This window comes from Stegostoma tigrinum, chromosome 2 (assembly GCF_030684315.1).
Source record: "Stegostoma tigrinum isolate sSteTig4 chromosome 2, sSteTig4.hap1, whole genome shotgun sequence".
Classification (NCBI taxonomy): domain Eukaryota; kingdom Metazoa; phylum Chordata; class Chondrichthyes; order Orectolobiformes; family Stegostomatidae; genus Stegostoma; species Stegostoma tigrinum.
This window is the reverse complement of record NC_081355.1, coordinates 34,591,490-34,609,748: the sequence shown is the minus strand read 5'-3', so window position 1 is coordinate 34,609,748 and position 18,259 is coordinate 34,591,490. Positions and strand designations below refer to the sequence as shown.

Here is an 18,259-nt window from a genome sequence, read left to right as displayed (position 1 = left end):
TTCTGGTTCGAACAGTCCCACACTCAAGCTATCTTGCAAGAGGTGGGATCATTGTCACAGAGGTCATACTCTTGGTAGGTCAATGTAAGGACCAATTGCAGTTATGTTCTTGAAAACTCTGGGATCTAACCACTGTTGGGGCAAGCACCCCTGCACCTCACGCGGTTGTGTAGGGAGGCCAAATGCAGCTTAAAGGCAGCCTTCTGGCAACCCGCTGGCTCACTGTAAAGAATTCCAGTCAATTACTCTGAGGAGATGCCACCAAACTTCAAAAGACAGAGCCACATTGGCCTCCTGAGCTGCAGGACTTCCATTCTTAAAGATATTAGGTTCTCAGAGCGCCTCCATCTTGAGACAACCTTACACTCCCCTACCTACCTCAACATCTCCACCTCTAACAGTGTAACATCCATTTCCCAGTGCTGCAAGTCTTCCTAAAGGGTGTCCTGCCTTGGTGGTCCATCCATCTTCTTTCACTGAATAGTGAATTTGAAGGCAGCCTATTTATTTTCTGCCCTCTAGAAGATTCCAACTGTCAGATATCCCTGACCTGGACGGGGTTGGGGCCCAGAAATGGATTTGATTTATGAAAATTTACAATAGGCAGGAGATTCTGCCCAACCTGTGTCATTTGGTGACCAATTTGCTGTGTTCATAACATATGGAATGAGTTAGCTAAGTCAGCATCTTTATGATGAAAAAAATGTCCCATGAAATACTGCTCAGCAGGCATCTGGTTTAGCTCACTCATCCTGCAAAGTAAAATTACTTTTACTGTCATTTTTATTTCACCAGTAAGTTAGCTCAGTTTCTTTCTACTTCTGTCTGGGGTACTTTCATTTTATGTTTGTTAACTCGATGCAGAATAAGCGGTTGAAAGAAGAACAATTTACACAAAAGCACAAGGTGTAGCTTCAAAGAAAAATGAAAACAATGTTTTTACAAAAAAACTCAATGAGTTTACTCCAGGGTTATTTGCAAACATGTGTAGATGCTACATTTTTAATTCCAGGAACAGTGCTGGAGGAATGATGTCCTGCATAAATTTGGATTTTCAGAATGAAGATCTGTAAAACTGAAAGGAAATGGCACACCTGTTCCACATTGCAAGTCACTTCCTACCACAGCAACAGTTTTGTTTCTGTTGTTCTTTAGCTTGGCTGGCTGTTCTCTGCTGTTAATTGATTTACAATCTATCTGGAAATAGCAATAATGATGGAACCATCAAATCTCAGGGACGATGAAAGTAAAACAGGTAAAGTCAATAACGTATGAAATTAACAAGCCACATTGTGAGCTGATGGTGATCTAGATTTTAATTGCATCTCAATCATATCAGCCAGGGGAGAGAACATGCTGTGGACTGAAAGACAGTGTGCCAAATTGTTGCCACTAATTTCTGCTTTGCTACAATCAGCTGCCAAGTTTATGGCTTTTGAAAAGGGAGATAAATTGAGGAAAATCAAAGCATTTATTTTGTTTCCTTGGTTTCTGTCAGGATTTTCTATTTAAGTGCTCCTCAGACGGATGTGATATGTCAGTTTGGGAAGCATGAAACAAGGGTTGTGCTTAAACTTGTGGCAAGGGGCCTCAGTTGTTAGCACTGCTGCCTCACAGCGCCAGGGACCCGGGTTCAACTCCAGCCTCAGGGACTGTCTGTGGAGTTTGCACATTCTCCCCCTGTCTGTGTGGGTTTCCACCAAGTGCTCCTGCTTCCTCCCACAGTTCAAAGATGTGCAGATTAGGTGGATTGGCCATGCTAAATTATCCATAGTGTTCAGGGAGGTAGAGGGCATATATTAAGTGGGTCATAGGGGGTTGGGTCTGGGTGGGATGCTGTGAAGTTTGGTGTGGACTTGTTGGGCCAAAGGGCACAGTAGGCATTTTATGATTCTATGAGGATCTCTATGAATGGTTCATCTCTGTGGTACACTATTCATCCTTAAATGGGACTGTTTGTTTCTTAAATTGAGTCTGTTCTCATTGGAGAGAAGAAGGATGAAAGGAGATTTGATAGCTGTTTTAAACGTAATGTGTACATTGGGCAAAGTATATAGCGAGAAAGTTGCACTTCTAATCATAGAGTTGTGTAACACTGAAACAGACCCTTTGGTCCAACTTATCCATGCTGACCAGCTAACCTATAATCCAGTCCTTTTTTCCAGCATTTGGCCCATATCCCTCTGAATCCTTCCTATTCATGAACCTATCCAGATGCCTTTTAAGTGAGGTAATTTTACCAGCCTTCACCACTCATTCCATATACAGACCCACTCTCTGTGTGAAAAAATTGCCCCTTTTAAATCTTTCCCCTCTCACCTTAAACCCATGCCCACTAGTTTTGGAGTCACGTACCCTGGGAAAAAGACCTGGGCTATTTACCCTAACCATGCCCCTCATGATTTTAATAACCTCTATAATGTCACTCCTCAACCTTCGATGCTCTCGGCATAATAGCCTCAACTTATTCAGCCTCTCCCTATAGATCAAACCCTCTAACCCTGGCTTTGTCCTTGTAAATCTTTCTGCACCTTTTCAAATTTAATAGTATCCTTCCTATGCCAGGGAGACCAGAACTAAACATAGTATTCCAAACATGGCCTAACTAACATCCTGTACAGCTGCACGTGATGTGCCAATTCCTATATTCAATGCATTGACCACTAAAGGTAAGTGTACCAAATGCCTTCTTCACTACCCAGTCTAGCTGTACCTCCAGTTTCAAGGAAAAATTAACCTGCACCCCAAGGTCTCTTTGTTCAGCAACGCTCCCCAGTTCTTGCCATCAAGTGTGTAAGTCCTGTCCTGATTTACCTTACCAAAATGCAGCACCTCACATTTATCTAAATTAAACTCCATCTGCCATTCCTCAGCCCATTGGCCCAGCTGATCAAGATCCCTTTGTACGCTGAGATGACCTTCTTCACTGTCCACTACAGCTCCACTTTTACTGTCACTTGCAAACTTATGAGCCATTCCTCCTATAATCAAATCAAAATAATTCATATAAATGACAAAAAACAGTGGTCCCAGGCCCAAACCTTGCTGCACACTGCTGGTCACAGGCCTTCAGTCCAAACAACAACCCTCCACCAGCACACTTTGTCTTCTACTATCAAGCCAATTTTTGTATCCAAATGGCTAGCTCTGTCTGGATACCATGTGAACTAACCTTGCTGACCAGTCTACCATGTGGAACCTTGTTCAGCACCTTGCTGACGTCCATATTGACAATGTCCACTGCTCTGCCATCATTAGCCTTCTTTGTCACTTCTTCAAAAAACTTGATCTACTTAGTGAGACATGATTTCCCACGCACAAAGCCATGTTGACTATCCCTAATTAGTCCTTGCCTTTTTAAATACATGTAAATCCTGTCCTCAGAATCTCCTCCAAAGACTTACCCACCACTGATATCAGGTTCACAAGTTTAATAGTTCTGTGGCTTTTCCTTACTATGTTTCTTAAATAGTGGAACCACATTAGCCACCATTCAGTCTTTAGACACCTCACATGTGGCTATCAATGATACAAATATCCCAGCATGGAGCCCAGCAATCACTTCCCTAGCTTCCCACAAAGTTCTTCGATAAACCTAACCAGGTCCTGGGGATTTATCCACCTTCATGCGTTTTAAGATGTCCAGCACCACCTTCTCTGTGGTGTAGGCATTTTTCAAGCTATCACTATTTGTGTCTCCAAATTCTCTAGTTTCCACATCCTTGAGGTTGTTGAGGTTGATTGGCTCGCTGAGCTGGTTTCTTGCTTTGCAGACATTTCATTACCATGCTTGATAACATCCTCAGTGCAGCCTCTGATGAAGCGTCGGTGTGTTTTCCTGCCTGGTTTTTAAACTTTGCGTCCGTTGAGATGGATTGCCTCACTTCCAGTAGTGGAATGTATCTGGGGTCGAGTTCAATGTGCTTATTAATAGAATGCTTTGTGGAGTGCCATGCTTCCAGGAATTCTCGTGCTTGTCTCTGCCTAGCCTGTCCCGGGATCTTGGTGTTGTCCCAACCGAAGTGATGGTTCTCCTTGTCCATGTAGATTGAGATGAGTGAGTATTGGTCGGTCATGTCCTTTTGTAGCCAGTTGGTGTTCATGTGCTCTTGTTGTTAGTTTTCTTTCCGTTTGTCAGATGTAGTGTTTCCCGCAGTCTCTGTAGGGGATCTTGTAGATGACATTGGTCCTGTCCACGGTGGGTAGTAGGTCCTTGGTTTGGGTGAGCAGTTGTCATCGGGTTGACATGAGTTTGTGTGCCAATCTGATGCCCAACAATCATAGGAGTCTTGTGGTGAGTTCCGATGTGTTTTTGATATAGGGTAGTGAGATGAGGGTGTTGGGGCGTGTAGCCTCTTTCTGATGCTGTTCCTGTAGGCATCTTCTGACTTAATTCTTTGGATATCCATTATCCTTGAAAACCTGAAGGAGGTATTCTTCTTCTTCTTGGCGTAGTTCCATGTTGCTGCAGTGTGTTGTTGCCCTTTTAATTAGTGTTCAAATGCAGCTTCGTTTGTGTGTGCTGGGATGGTTACTATTGAAGTTCAGTACCTGGTCTGTGTGTGTGGCTTTTCAGTGTACTTTTGTTTGCAGTTCCCCACTTGTCTTGCACTCTACCATGATGTCCAGGAATGGGAGTTGTTTGCTCTTTTCCTCCCCTATGGTGAATTTTATTCCGGTGAGGGTGTTGTTTATGTATTTGTGTGTCTCTTCTAATTTGATCTGTATAATGATGACAAAGGTGTCGTCTACATAACGTATCCACAGCTTTGGTTGGATTTGCGGAAGGGCAGTCCTTTCTAGTCTGCCTCACTGCTTCTGCTTTGAGTCCGGAGATAGGTGATCCCATGGGTGTCCCATTGATTTGCTCGTATGTTTGGCCGTTGAAAGTGAAGTCGGTGGTCAGGCATTGGTCCAATAGTTTGAGCATGTTGTCTTTGGAGATGGTTTCACTAGGGTTGTGTTCTTGTTCAAGTAGTGTTGTCATTGTTTCCCTTGCTAGTGGTATGTCTATTGATGTGAATAGGGCAGTGACATCAAACAATACCATGGTCTCTTCGTCCTCTATCTTTATGTCTTTGATGGAATTGAGGAATTCTTGGGCTGAGTGGATAGAGTGGCGTGACTTGTTGACTAGGTGCCTGAGTCTTCTTTGTAGTTCTTTGGGTAATCTGTGCGATGGAGTGCCAGGTAGGGAGACTACGGGTCTGAGGGGGACTTCCGACTTGTGCACTTTAGGGAGGCCGTAGAATCTGGGTATGTTCGATCCTTCGGGTTTCATTTTTAAGAAGTCTGTTTTGTTGATCTGTCCTGTTTACGTCTCTGCAGTGAGCAGAGGATTTTGTTGCCTAGTTACAGTGTCGGGTCAATCTGCACTGGTCGTATGTGTTCTTGTCGGCGAGCAGTGCTTGCGCTTTGGAGATGTAGTCCCTTTTATTCATTATCACTGTCATGCGCCCTTTGCCTGCAGGTAGTATAGTGATGTTCTTGACCTTCTTTAATCCGTCCAGTGCTTGTCTTTCCCGTGTGTTGAGTTGGGTCTTTCTGGTTAGTGTCGGGACTACTTATAGTTGTTGTGTTTATTTGTTGATATTGTTGGTCTTGAGTGTGGCTTCCAGTGTAGCTAAGAATTCCAATTTGTTGGCATTCCTGTAGTGGGAGTTCAGTCCTTAGGTGAGAACGGCTTTTTCCGTGTCTGTCAGTTTCCTGTCAGAGAGGTTTCTTATCCATGTGTCTTTTCTGTGGTTGCCGTTTTTGTGGGTAAGCGTCGCTAGCTTGTCTTGCAGGGTCTGTCTTTTCTTGGTCCTTGAGGTCTTTTGGCTGATGTTAATGGCTCATTCCATGTCAGTTGTCCAGTCTTGATTGGCAGCTTCCTGGAATAATGTTTTTTGGTGCGTAATTTCTCTGGTGTATTTGTGGAGCTGCTGGGTGTGCGTCATTTATCATTACCCTTACCATCTTGCGGCCACAGCTACATAATGAATAAGAAAATTTTCTTGCACACACTTAACAAGTTCCTTGCCATCCAAGCCCTGAACACTATGGCTGTCCCAGTCTGTGTTTGGTAAGTAAAAATTCCTATTCTTAAAAATAGTTGAGATCTCCTTACAAATTTGCTTCTCAATTTCCTGCTGACTCTTGAGGGGCCTACAGTACACCTCAAGAAGTGATTATCTGTTTCTTATTTCTCAGTTCTACCCAAATAATTTCACTGGACATGCTTCCAGGAATATGATCCCTATGTCCAGCCGAAATGCTATCCCTAACTAAAAAACACCACTCCCCTTTCTCTTCCTATCCTTCCTGGAACATTAAGCTGCTAGCCCTGAGCCCATTTCTATAATAACCGTGATATCCCAGTCCTACATTCCCAACCTTGCCCTAAGTTAATCTGCCTTACCTGTCAGGCCTCTTGCATTGAAATAAATGCAGTTTAGTTTCTAAGTCTTACCTCATTCTCTGCCTTGCTCTGCCTACCTTGACTATTTGACTTGCTCCTCTTCTTAACTGAAACAGCCCCAGGCTTACATTTTTTCTGACTATCTCTTTAAGTCCCAACCCCTTACTAGTTCAAAGCCTCCTGAGTAGCACGAGTAAATCTCCTCACTAGGATACTGGTCCTTTACCACTTCATGTACAAACCATCCTTCTTGTACAGGCCACTTTTATCCCAGAAGAGATTTCAATGATTTAAAAATATGAAGCCCTACCCTCTGCTCCAACTCCTCAGTTACGCATTCATCGGCTTTGGCCTCCTATTCCTACTTTCACTAGCACAGGGCACCAGGAGTAATCCAGATATTACAACCCTCAAGGACTTTTTTAAGCTCCTGCATAGATTCATATATTTTGCCTTCAGACCTCATCCCTTTCACTTCCTATGTTGTTGGCACCAATGTGTACGATGACCTCCGGCTGGTCACGCTTGCTTTTGAGAATATTCTGCACCTTCTCCGAGACATCCTTGATCCTGGCACCGGAGAGGCAACACACCATTCTGATGTCACGCTGTTGGCTGCAGAAACATCTGAAACATCTATCTGTGCCCCTGACTAGACAGGGCACTCTAGTCTCGCAAAATAAGAAAGAATGAGGACATATATTTAAAATGAAGTGTAAATTAAACAAGTGTGGTGAGAAGCTACCAAAGGTTAAGCCTCTGACTAACTGTGAGCTGTGCCATGGAGAATGCACCACTGTATTTGTAAAATTTCAGACATATTTACAAGAAACTGCAAGTTCACCAGTTGTGAAGCCACTTTTACCAGAGATCAGATTGCAAAATGTAAAGCACCAAGTGTTTGATAGTCCTTCATTAGGAATCAAACTTGGAATAGAAGCTCGTGGTATTCATTCTGAGGAAGGGTCACCGGACTCAAAACGTTAACTCTGTTTTCTCCTCCACACAGATGCTGTTAGATCTGCTGAGCTTTTCCAGCAACTTTGTTTTGGTTGCTGATTTACAGCATCCGTAGTTATTTTGGTTCTTGTGGTATTCATGTATACTTCCTTCTCTGTTCCAACCAACATTAAAGGATCATTCTGTATATCTCAGCTAATTTCCAGTTGCTTCATCATTCACTTGGAAATAGATAGGCTAGGCCAGTGATATCAGTAGGTTTTTCACTTTCTGTTAACCATAAATCAAGGTCAAGCAATTAGACCAATGCCTAAAAAAGATAGGAAGTCAGGAAAGTGATTGTTTAATATCTTAATTTGCGCTCACCCGGAGTCTTAAATTTGCCTTTGGGCCTCATTTTAACTAAACCAAGTAACTATGTGGCTGTCAGTTGAGTGTCCCAATACACCTTGGCAATGCAGCCTGACATCAATCGGTATTTTCTAAAAAAGCAGGTGAAGGTAAAGTGACAGAGGACAAGACTGAACTGACAGCAGTCAAAGTATTTTTATAGCAGCAGAAAAGCACTCTGTTTCTTGGAGAGTTATTGATCAATGTAATTCTCTCCTCCAGAGAGCAGTGAAAGCTGGGGCTTTGAATACACTTAAGGCTGAAATTGACACCTTTTTGACCTTTCAGAGGTTAATGTAACCTCTCCACGAGCTTTATAGCCTACCTTACAAAATCAAAGTTCATCTTGCAATTTCAGGAAAAAAAGAACCAATTCTAAAATATCCAAACACCCATTCAGTTTTCATTCCTGCAGTGGTCATGGAAGCTAGCACTATGTTCTGTGCAGGAACCTTCAATTCAAGCTGTCTTCAAAGCCACCACTGAGGTTAATCAGTTTATCGTGAATCAACAATAACACTACCTGCTGTATGAATTCGTCAGTCAGTGGCACCTGCACAATCAGACTTTACTATCTCCTGCAGCACAGACCCACAAGTAAAAACACACTACTGACTGAACTCCAATCCTCACGTTCAAGAATATGGAACAACCTCAGCATTGGAGCTTCACCACTCAATGATTCCTTACATTCACACCGATTCATTGGTCATTAATAATTCACCTATTTCCCCCTACCTACAACAAAATCAAAACAGTTGTTTGGTGACCCAAAATACAAAACAGTATTATACCCATGGTCACTATGCTTCAGACTCACCCTGCCCTATTAGCCAATCAATTCCTGTCTCCAATCTATTTCCCATCATTTTGACCCTGCACACATATTTTGAACATTTTTGTTGGTCTGCTGCTAAATGTTGTTATTGTATAACAAACCTGTTCAGAGCAATTAGGACTTGAACCTGGTCTCCTAGCTCAGAAGTAGGGACACTTGAGCCCTCAGGCAAATGTTAATGTAGCAAGTGGTTAAGCAGGTGCTAGAAGGTTAATTCACCAGCTAAATATTATAGGGTAACAGGTGGAACAGTTTCTTGGTTTTTGGTTCATCAGTGGATTGGATTAATACTGCTATTGGTAGTGGAGAATGGCTGTCTAAATGTGAGGTTTGGAAACTAAAAGTTTTCTTTCATATAAAAACTTGTTTTTGCAGTTGCTTTGGAATCAAATGAGTGAAACTAAGTGCAAAGAATTAATAAGTGAATTCCCATTGAAGTTGAATCTTATCAGTAGAAAACTTACATGTACATATGGAAGAGGTTGTTTCTTTACTGAGAAGACAACAAAGTATGGTCTTCGTATTGTTGTTTACAGCTACAAGCAAGATCAGGTGAAATGTATTTTCAATCATATATGGTTGAAAGCTTGGAAATTCTATTAATTTATAAGAAAAATGACACTAAAGCATGTGAAGCTTGGTCGGACTCTGAATTTAGGCAAGCAGGATATTCTAAAGAAGAATGTATAATGGAATTTAACAAAATATATGTAAGATTGCAAAAAAGCTACTTATTAGTAATTCAGGATTTGTCTTTAAACTGGACTGTGCTGAATTTGTATAGACTTATAGAATTGACTAGAATTAAATTTCCAGTAAGAAACATGTTTTCTGAACAGATGTCAGAAGTGTGTCTATGCATGTCCTATGAACAAGTCGAAGAAAACAGCCTACACACTTCAACACAAATTTGCTGGCACAATGAGAATAAAATTGTGCTTACACAGATTGAGGACATAATGCATACAACTCCGTGGTAGCTACCACTGAATGAGACAGACAAGGTCTTAATAGTTCAGGGTAGCTTTTCAAGAAGAAACTTCCTAACTCAGAGATCCAGGATACTATGAAGAACAAAAAAAAACAAATGCCTGTTCTGAAGAACTAAGATACTTTTTTTTTGAAAAAGTTAGTACCACCTTCAACAGGATATCTGACCTCTGAAGGAAATTCACATGATTAATGATCTCCAGTAAAGCAATGCCTGTTTTCAGCAGGAACAGAGAGGAAAGGCATTCAATTTTAAAGGGTTTGGACCTTGCTCTGTCATAGACAGAATCAAAGACAACAATCTTCAATAGTGAGACCTACCAATCTTCCAGATTGGAACAGAACATGTTCTGGGACACAACAATACTTCCATACTGTCTTCAAAAATTAGGTGGGGGGAGGTGGGGGACATGTGATTATACATTTTGTGTGTGTAACATTTTAATGCTATTGGGTGGGGGGAAGCTTGGAGGGGGATGTTGTAAAGAGTCTAAAAGGGTTAATTTTGAGTTCACTCAACAGGACTTAAAGTACAGCATGGAAACAGACCCTTCAGTCCAACTTGACCAGATCTCCTAAATTAATCTAGTCCCGTTTGGCCCATATCCCTCTAAACCCTTCCTATTCATATACTCATCCAGGTGCATTATACATGTTGTAATTGTACCAACCTCCACAACTTCCTCTGGCAGCTCATTCCAGATATGCAGCACCCTCTGCATGGAAAAGTTGCCCCTGAGGTCCCATTCAATTCTTTCCCCCTTACCTTAAATCTATCCCCTCTAGTTTTGAAGACTGCTACCCTGGAGAAAAGAACTTGTCTATTCACCCTATCCACGCCCCTCATGATTTTATAAACTTCTATAACATCATCCCTCAGCCTCCAATGCTTCAGGGAAAGTAGCCTTAGCTTATTCAGCCTCTCCCTATAGCTCAAACCTTCCAATCCAGGCAACAACCTTGTAAATCTTTTCTGAACCATCAAGAGAAAACTGTAGGTGTGTGAGAGGGAGGGAGAGAATAGCCAGGAGAGATGCACTGCAGGTTCCAAATCCAGCTTCAAGACCCCAGCAACCGATATTACTAAAAAGCTAAACGTAAAAGTCCTGGTTCTGGGGAGCTTGACTCCACCTAATAAGGCTGTTTCTATTGTTCCAACCTTAGGAAAACAAAACCTAAGGTCTCACAAACTGTTTATTGGTTTTGAAGCATACTGATTGGCACCTCTGTCTCAACCTTTCTTCATTAAAAATAAAGAAGAAAATAGACTTCTTAAAGCCATTCTATTGCCTCTTCTACCCTCTTAAAAATGAACCATCAATTTCCAAAGATAGTAAGAACTGCAGATGCTGGAGAATCCGAGCTAACAAGGTGTAGAGCTGGATGAACACAGCAGGCCAAGCAGCATCAGAGGAGCAGGAAGGCTGACGTTTCAGGCCTAGACCCTTCTTCAGAAAATCATTTTTACACAAGGCATACCTTGTTTAATCCAACCAAATGCAATGCCTAAAGTAAAAAAAAACACCAATACTCACTCACCACTTTGAGTTGAACAATCCTAAACACAGCCTAGAATAAGAGATTTCGATCCCAATGGGAACTTCCAATTTATTATGGACCCCCCCCAAAGTATATTAAGAATGTAGTTTAGGCCTGAACTTTTTCTTGTTTTATAAGCAAGTCCTGTTTCCTACAAGTCATTTATATAAATGACAAAAAGCAATGAACCCAGCACCGATCCTTGCAGCACACTGCTGGTCACGGGCCTCCAGTGCAAAGAAAAGCCTTCCACCATCAAGCACAGTCTCCTAGCATCAAGTTAATTTTGCATCCAAATGGCTATCCCTCTCTGGATTCCATGAGATCTAATGTTGCAAACCAGTCCACCATGCAGAACATTGTTGAATACCTTCCTGAAGTCCATGTAGAAAATGTCGTCCAAGCTGCCTTCATCAATCTTCTTTGTCACTTCTTCAAAACATTCAATCAACTTAGTGAGACACTACTTCCCACGCACAAAGTTATGTTGACTATCCGTAATCAGTCCTTGCCTTTCCAAATACATGTAAATCTTGTCCCTCAGAATCCTCTCCAAAAGCTTACCCATCACTGACATCAGGCACATTGTTCCCTGATTTTTCCTTACCACCTTTCTTGAATAATAGCATCACAATACCACTCTCCAGTCTTCTGGCACCTCACCTGTGGCTATCGATGATACAAATATCTCACCAAAGGGCCCAACAATCGCTTCCCTAGTTTTCCACAAAATTCTGGGATGTACCTGATCAGATCCTAGGGACTTACCCATCTTTATGTGTTGTAAGACATCCAGCACTTACTTCTTCTGTAATATGGGCACTTTTCAAGATATCGCTATTTATTTCTCCAAGTTCTCTAGCTGCCATATCCTTCTCCACAGTGAATACTGACACGACATACATGTTTAGTATTTCAGCCATTTCCTGTGGTTCCACACGTAGACAGCCTCATTGATCTTTAAGGGGCCCTATATTCTCTTTAATTACTGTTTTGCCCTTACTGTATTTATAGAATCTCTTTGGATTCTTCTTAGCCCTATTTGGCAAATCTGTCTCATGTCCCCTTTCTGCCCTCTTCATTTCCCTATTGACTAAACTCCTGCCTCCCTTCCACTCCCCCCACTCCAAGGGATTCATTTGATCCCAGCTGTCTATACCTGATATATGCCTCGTCTTTTTTGACCAGTGCCTCAATTTATCGGGTCATACAGCACGGAAATAGATCCTTTGGTCCAACAAATCCATGCAAAACATAATCCTAAACTAAGCTAGTCCCACCTGCCTGTTCCTGGCCCATATCACTCCAAACATTTCCTATTCATGTACTTATCTAAGTGTCTTTCAAATGTTGTAACTATGCCCATATTCGCCACTTCCTCAGGAAGTTGATTCCACGTGTGAACCACCCTCTCATTTAGAAGCTCAGCCATATCCTCCACCATCCTTTTAGTACTTAATTGGTGAAAAATTCTTTTGAATAAGTTTTTTTTCTATCTGCAAGTTTCTAAAAGGGATCTTGAGTTTCTTCTAATGGCACCAGTACATCCATTCTCATGCACTGTTTGTCCTGTGTGTTTCTTTTTTCAATTCCGAAATTATTTTTATTCAGGTTTGTTTTCTACTGAATAATGTCTATAACACTTCTCACACTCTAACTCATTGATTCACACACTTTGGAAACAGACCTTTTGGTTCAGCATCCTTTTGAACAGGTATTTCCTGTCCCAGATGACATTCCAATTATCCAAAAACCTGAATCCCTTAATAATGCACCATCACTTCAGCCATTGATATATATCCTTTATCCTTTTATTCCTACCACTGCATACAATAATTTCCGGCTTCTCAATCTCCCCTTTAACAATATGGTGCTTAACCTTAGAACCAGGAAGGCAACATACCATCCTAAATTTATGCTCACTGCCACAGAATCTCCAGTCTGTGCCCCTGGCAGGAGAGTTCTCCATAACAATTATTCTTTTAAAGTTTTTTCAAACTCAGCCTAATATAAAAATTATTCCTGGTATCCAATAACCAACCACCTTCTATTATTTTCCTCAGAGAGACTATCCCTTTCAAAAGTACCCAAAACTGAATATCTATTTGAAGGAGGAATAGCCACTGAAAACCTTTGAACTAACTTCTTACCTTTCCTGACAGCCACCCTTCTATTTGACTGATGTAATCATGTAAATCACTGTTCTAAAACTACTAGCCATCTCACTCTGTGCCTCTTGTATGCCCTCAATAACATTAAGCCAAAAAAAGAGCAACTCCACTTACACCTGTATACATAAATTAACTTTACTTTCTATAGTTGATGAAAGGTAAAAATGCAAAAAAATTTTCTTAAACACTCAAACATATAAATCATGAATAAAATCAGCCACGTAACTGATTAACTTAACTGATACGACTCATCTTCAATAATTTCTCTGATTTAAAAGAAACTTCTCTAGAGCCGACCATGTGTAGGATTCACCAAAAGGAAAACACAACTCTGTTAAAAAAAACTCTTGCAAAGTTAAAAAAACTCCTAAAACATGTATATTCTTTTTTAAACTTCTAAATTTAAAATAAAACTTCAACCATTCACTGTTGACTCCTGAAAGACTTTTTTTCAAAAAATAGTCTGTTTGAAGAAAAACACGATTGATTTTGTTTGTTTTTGTGTTTTTTTAATGTTAAAGAAACAAAATGAATAAAAATCCTTTAATGGTGAAATATAATAACTGTCTTTCTCTAGTCATCCAGCATTCCCTACACCTACTGGCCTTGCCTTCACACTAACAGGAACATACAATTGACCATGTGGCACTCAACGTGCTCCTTCATCCTTCAGACCATTTCTCAAGAAGGGTCCTGACCCGAAACATCAGCTTTTCTGCTCCCTGGCTGGCCTGCTGTGTTCCTCCAGCTTCACACTGTGTTATTCCCCATCATCCTGTTGCTTGCTTTTCTGCTTTGAACATCTCAGTTCTACCCATATCATTTCAAATCCTCAGTTGTTACTTTTGGATCTACGATTGTTTCCTCAGTGAAATGTATTCACTTTTCCATCCAGTTTTTTTGATTGTTGGTGTTTAGGGGATGTGTACGCATGACTGAAGGAAAACTAATCCCTCATTTTCTTGGAGAGGGTGGCAGAGAGCTGTTGGTTCTATCTGGTGTTGGTGCACCCAGTGTGGCATGTTTTCACAACAAAGGACATGTTGCTTGACACTTCTCATCAGGACACATGCAAGAATGGCAAATTTCACAACAACACAACAATTTTTACTCCAGGAGAAAAGGTTGCTGATAGGTAGTAATTATTTCTCATTGGCCTGGTTGTTGCCATGAGGAAGGTCCCATGCTCTGTATGAAATTGCCGAAGAGTGTGAGGCTTAAAGACAATCCAGACTCTCCCTCCAGGCGGAGAGAGTCAAAACTTGAGGCTGTTTTCATTAGAGAGAAGAAGGTTGAGAGGTGACTTAATTGAAACATATAAAATAATCAGAGGGTTAGATAGAGTGGATAGGGAGAGCCTTTTTCCTAGGATGGTGACGGCGAGCACAAGGGGGCATAGCTTTAAATTGAGCGGTGAAAGATATAGGACAGATGTCAGAGGTAGTTTCTTTACTCAGAGAGTAGGAAGGGAATGGAACGCTTTGCCTGCAATGGTAGTAGATTCGCCAACTTTAGGTACATTGAAGTTGTCATTGGATAAGCATATGGACGTACGTGGAATAGTGTAGGTTAGATGGGCTTGAGATCGGTATGACAGGTCGGCACAACATCGAAGGCCGAAGGGCCTGTACTGTGCTGTAATGTTCTATGTTCTATGTTCTATACTACCTCTGGACTGTCATTATCTCATTTTGAAGGCCTCCCATTTTCCAACGATTCCTTTACCTTTGAATAGCCTCACCCAATAAACTTTTGAAAGTTCTTGCCTAATACTGTCAAATTAGCCTTACTCCAACTTAGAACTTTAACTTTTAAGTTCAGCTATTTAATTACTAAACAGCAGCTGTTCCAATATAGTAAAATTCTATAAGCACACCCTTGGTAAAGCCAAATTTCGTAAAATAGATGGTCTCATAGGCAAATCTCCAGTTTAGGAGGAAAAAAAATCAAGAGAAAATTCTGTGTGTGTGTTTGAGAGAGAGAGAGAGAGAGAGAGGAGTAGCAGGGACAGATGTACTGCAGCTTCCAAACCCAGTTTCATGACCCCAGCAACTGAAACAAAAATTAAAATTCCTGGCTCTGGGGGAGCTTGACCCCATCCATTCAGGCTGCTGCTTTTGTTCAAACCTTAGAAAAAAAATCCCCAAGGCTTCCCAAGCGGTTTATGGGCTTTGAAACAGACTGATTGACACCTCTGTCTTTCAAAAAAATGCAGGACAAAATACACCTCTTAAGGCCATAGGATCTTCATACCAGGGGTGGCATGGTGGCTCAGTGGATAGCATTGCTGCTTCACAGTGCCAGGGACCCAGGACTGTTTCCAGCCTTGGGCGACTGGCTGTGTGGAGTTTGCACATTCTCCCCGTGTCTGTGGGTTTTCTCCGGGTGCTCCGTTTCCTCCCACAGTCCAAAGATGTGCAGGTTAGGTGGATTAGCCATGTTAACTTGCTCCAGAGTGTCCACGGACATGTGGGTTAGCCGTGGGAAATGGACGGTTACAGGATTGGGTAGAGGGCTGGATTTGGATGGGATGCTCTATGGTGATTGGGTATGGACTCGATGGGCTGAATGGTTTGCTTCCACACTGTGGGGATTTTAAAGGAAAAGAAAGAGGCCAAGTAGTCCCTGTTCACCAACACGATAAAGGTGATATCAAATCTACTAGATCACATGAGCTGTGCTAAGGATTTATCTTTCAACACTCTCTAGACAAACATTTTCACCCTATTAACTCGCTTCACATTCACTCACTCGCTTCACCATCAACACACAGAGGCAGCAGTGTATACAATCTAGAAAATGTACTGCAGCAACTAACCCAGGCTGTGTTGATAGCACCTTCCAAACCTACAACCGCTATCAAATAGAAGGACAAGGGTAGCAGACATGCCATCTGCATGTTCCCCCACCTTGAAAGCCCACACCATCCTGGCTTGGAACAAACAATTATTTCAATTCCTGAAGCTCCCTTCCTAACAGAATTGTGTAAGTACACCTATGTACTTAATGGTTCAAGGCAGTAGCTCTCCATCACCTTTTAAAACATACAATCCTGAAGGGTCTTCACAAGGTAGGTGTTTCTCTTATGGGAGAATCTAAAACTAGGGATCACTATTTTAAAAATCCAGTTTTGTAATTTGAAACAGATGAGGTGAATTTTTGTTCCTCAAATCATGAGTCTTTGGAACGCTTTCTGAAATGGTGAATGCTTGAATATATAAGGCAGAAGTGGATAGATTCTTGCTAAGCAAAGGAGTGAAAGGTTATTGGGCGTAGGCAGAGAAATGGATTTGAGGTTTACATTTCAGATCAACCACTATCTTGTTGAATGGCCTGTTCATAATCTGTATGTTTGTGGAAACGATCTCAAGGACATTTAGGAATGGGCAATAAACATCACATCCTTTGAATGAATAAAAACAAGGCTTCTAATACTATTAAAGGGAAATGAAATCATTCATGGGAGGTATGGAAAATTTAAAATCGTCACTTGCTTGAATTATTAAATATCTATATAGCGGAGATTGTGTAAGTGTAGGCTAGTGTTTTAAATCCAGCTGTTTGGAAAACCTGGCGATGCCTTTAAACCCGACGATTTTATTAGCTGCAGAGATAATGGGAACTGCAGATGCTGGAGATTCCAAGATAATAAAATGTGAGGCTGGACGAACACAGCAGGCCAAGCAGCATCTCAGGAGCACAAAAGCTGACGTTTCGGGCCTAGACCCTTCATCAGAGAGGGGGATGGGGGGGAGGGAACTGGAATAAATAGGGAGAGAGGGGGAGGCGGACCGAAGATGGAGAGTAAAGAAGATAGGTGGAGAGAGTGTAGGTGGGGAGGTAGGGAGGGGATAGGTCAGTCCAGGGAAGACGGACAGGTCAAGGAGGTGGGATGAGGTTAGTAGGTGGCGGGGGGTGCGGCTTGGGGTGGGAGGAAGGGATGGGTGAGAGGAAGAACCGGTTAGGGAGGCAAAGACAGGTTGGACTGGTTTTGGGATGCAGTGGGTGGGGGAGGAAGAGCTGGGCTGGTTGTGTGGTGCAGTGGGGGGAGGGGACGAACTGGGCTGGTTGAGGGATGCAGTAGGGGAAGGGGAGATTTTGAAACTGGTGAAGTCCACATTGATACCATATGGCTGCAGGGTTCCCAGGCGGAATATGAGTTGCTGTTCCTGCAACCTTCGGGTGGCATCATTGTGGCAGTGCAGGAGGCCCATGATGGACATGTCATCAAGAGAATGGGAGGGGGAGTGGAAATGGTTTGCGACTGGGAGGTGCAGTTGTTTTTTGCGAACTGAGCGGAGGTGTTCTGCAAAGCGGTCCCCAAGCCTCCGCTTGGTTTCCCCAATGTAGAGGAAGCCGCACCGGGTACAGTGGATGCAGTATACCACATTGACAGATGTGCAGGTGAACCTCTGCTTGATGTGGAATGTCATCTTGGGGCCTGGGATGGGGGTGAGGGAGGAGGTGTGGGGACAAGTGTAGCATTTCCTGCGGTTGCAGGGGAAGGTGCCGGGTGTGGTGGGGTTGGAGGGCAGTGTGGAGCGAACAAGGGAGTCACGGAGAGAGTGGTCTCTCCGGAAAGCAGACAGGGGAGGGGATGGAAAAATGTCTTGGGTGGTGGGGTCGGATTGTAAATGGCGGAAGTGTCGGAGGATAATGCGTTGTATCCGGAGGTTGGTAGGGTGGTGTGTGAGAACGAGGGGGATCCTCTTGGGGCGGTTGTGGCGGGGGCGGGGTGTGAGGGATGTGTCGCAGGAAATGCGGGAGACGCGGTCAAGGGTGTTCTCGATCACCATGGGGGGAAAGTTGCGGTCCTTAAAGAACTTGGACATCTGGGATGTGCGGGAGTGGAATGTCTTGTCGTGGGAGCAGATGCGGCGGAGGCGGAGGAATTGGGAATAGGGGATGGAATTTTTGCAGGAGGGTGGGTGGGAGGAGGTGTATTCTAGGTAGCTGTGGGAGTCGGTGGGC

General features: G+C 42.6%; 1 protein-coding gene across 6 annotated transcripts in view; it reads right to left on the bottom strand.

Moving 5' to 3' along the window:
• The window catches only part of LOC132210837 (probable 2-ketogluconate reductase), an 80,786-nt gene that overhangs the window by 27,264 nt on the left and 35,263 nt on the right, over nt 1–18,259 (bottom strand). The gene's annotated exons all lie outside the window — the stretch shown is intronic.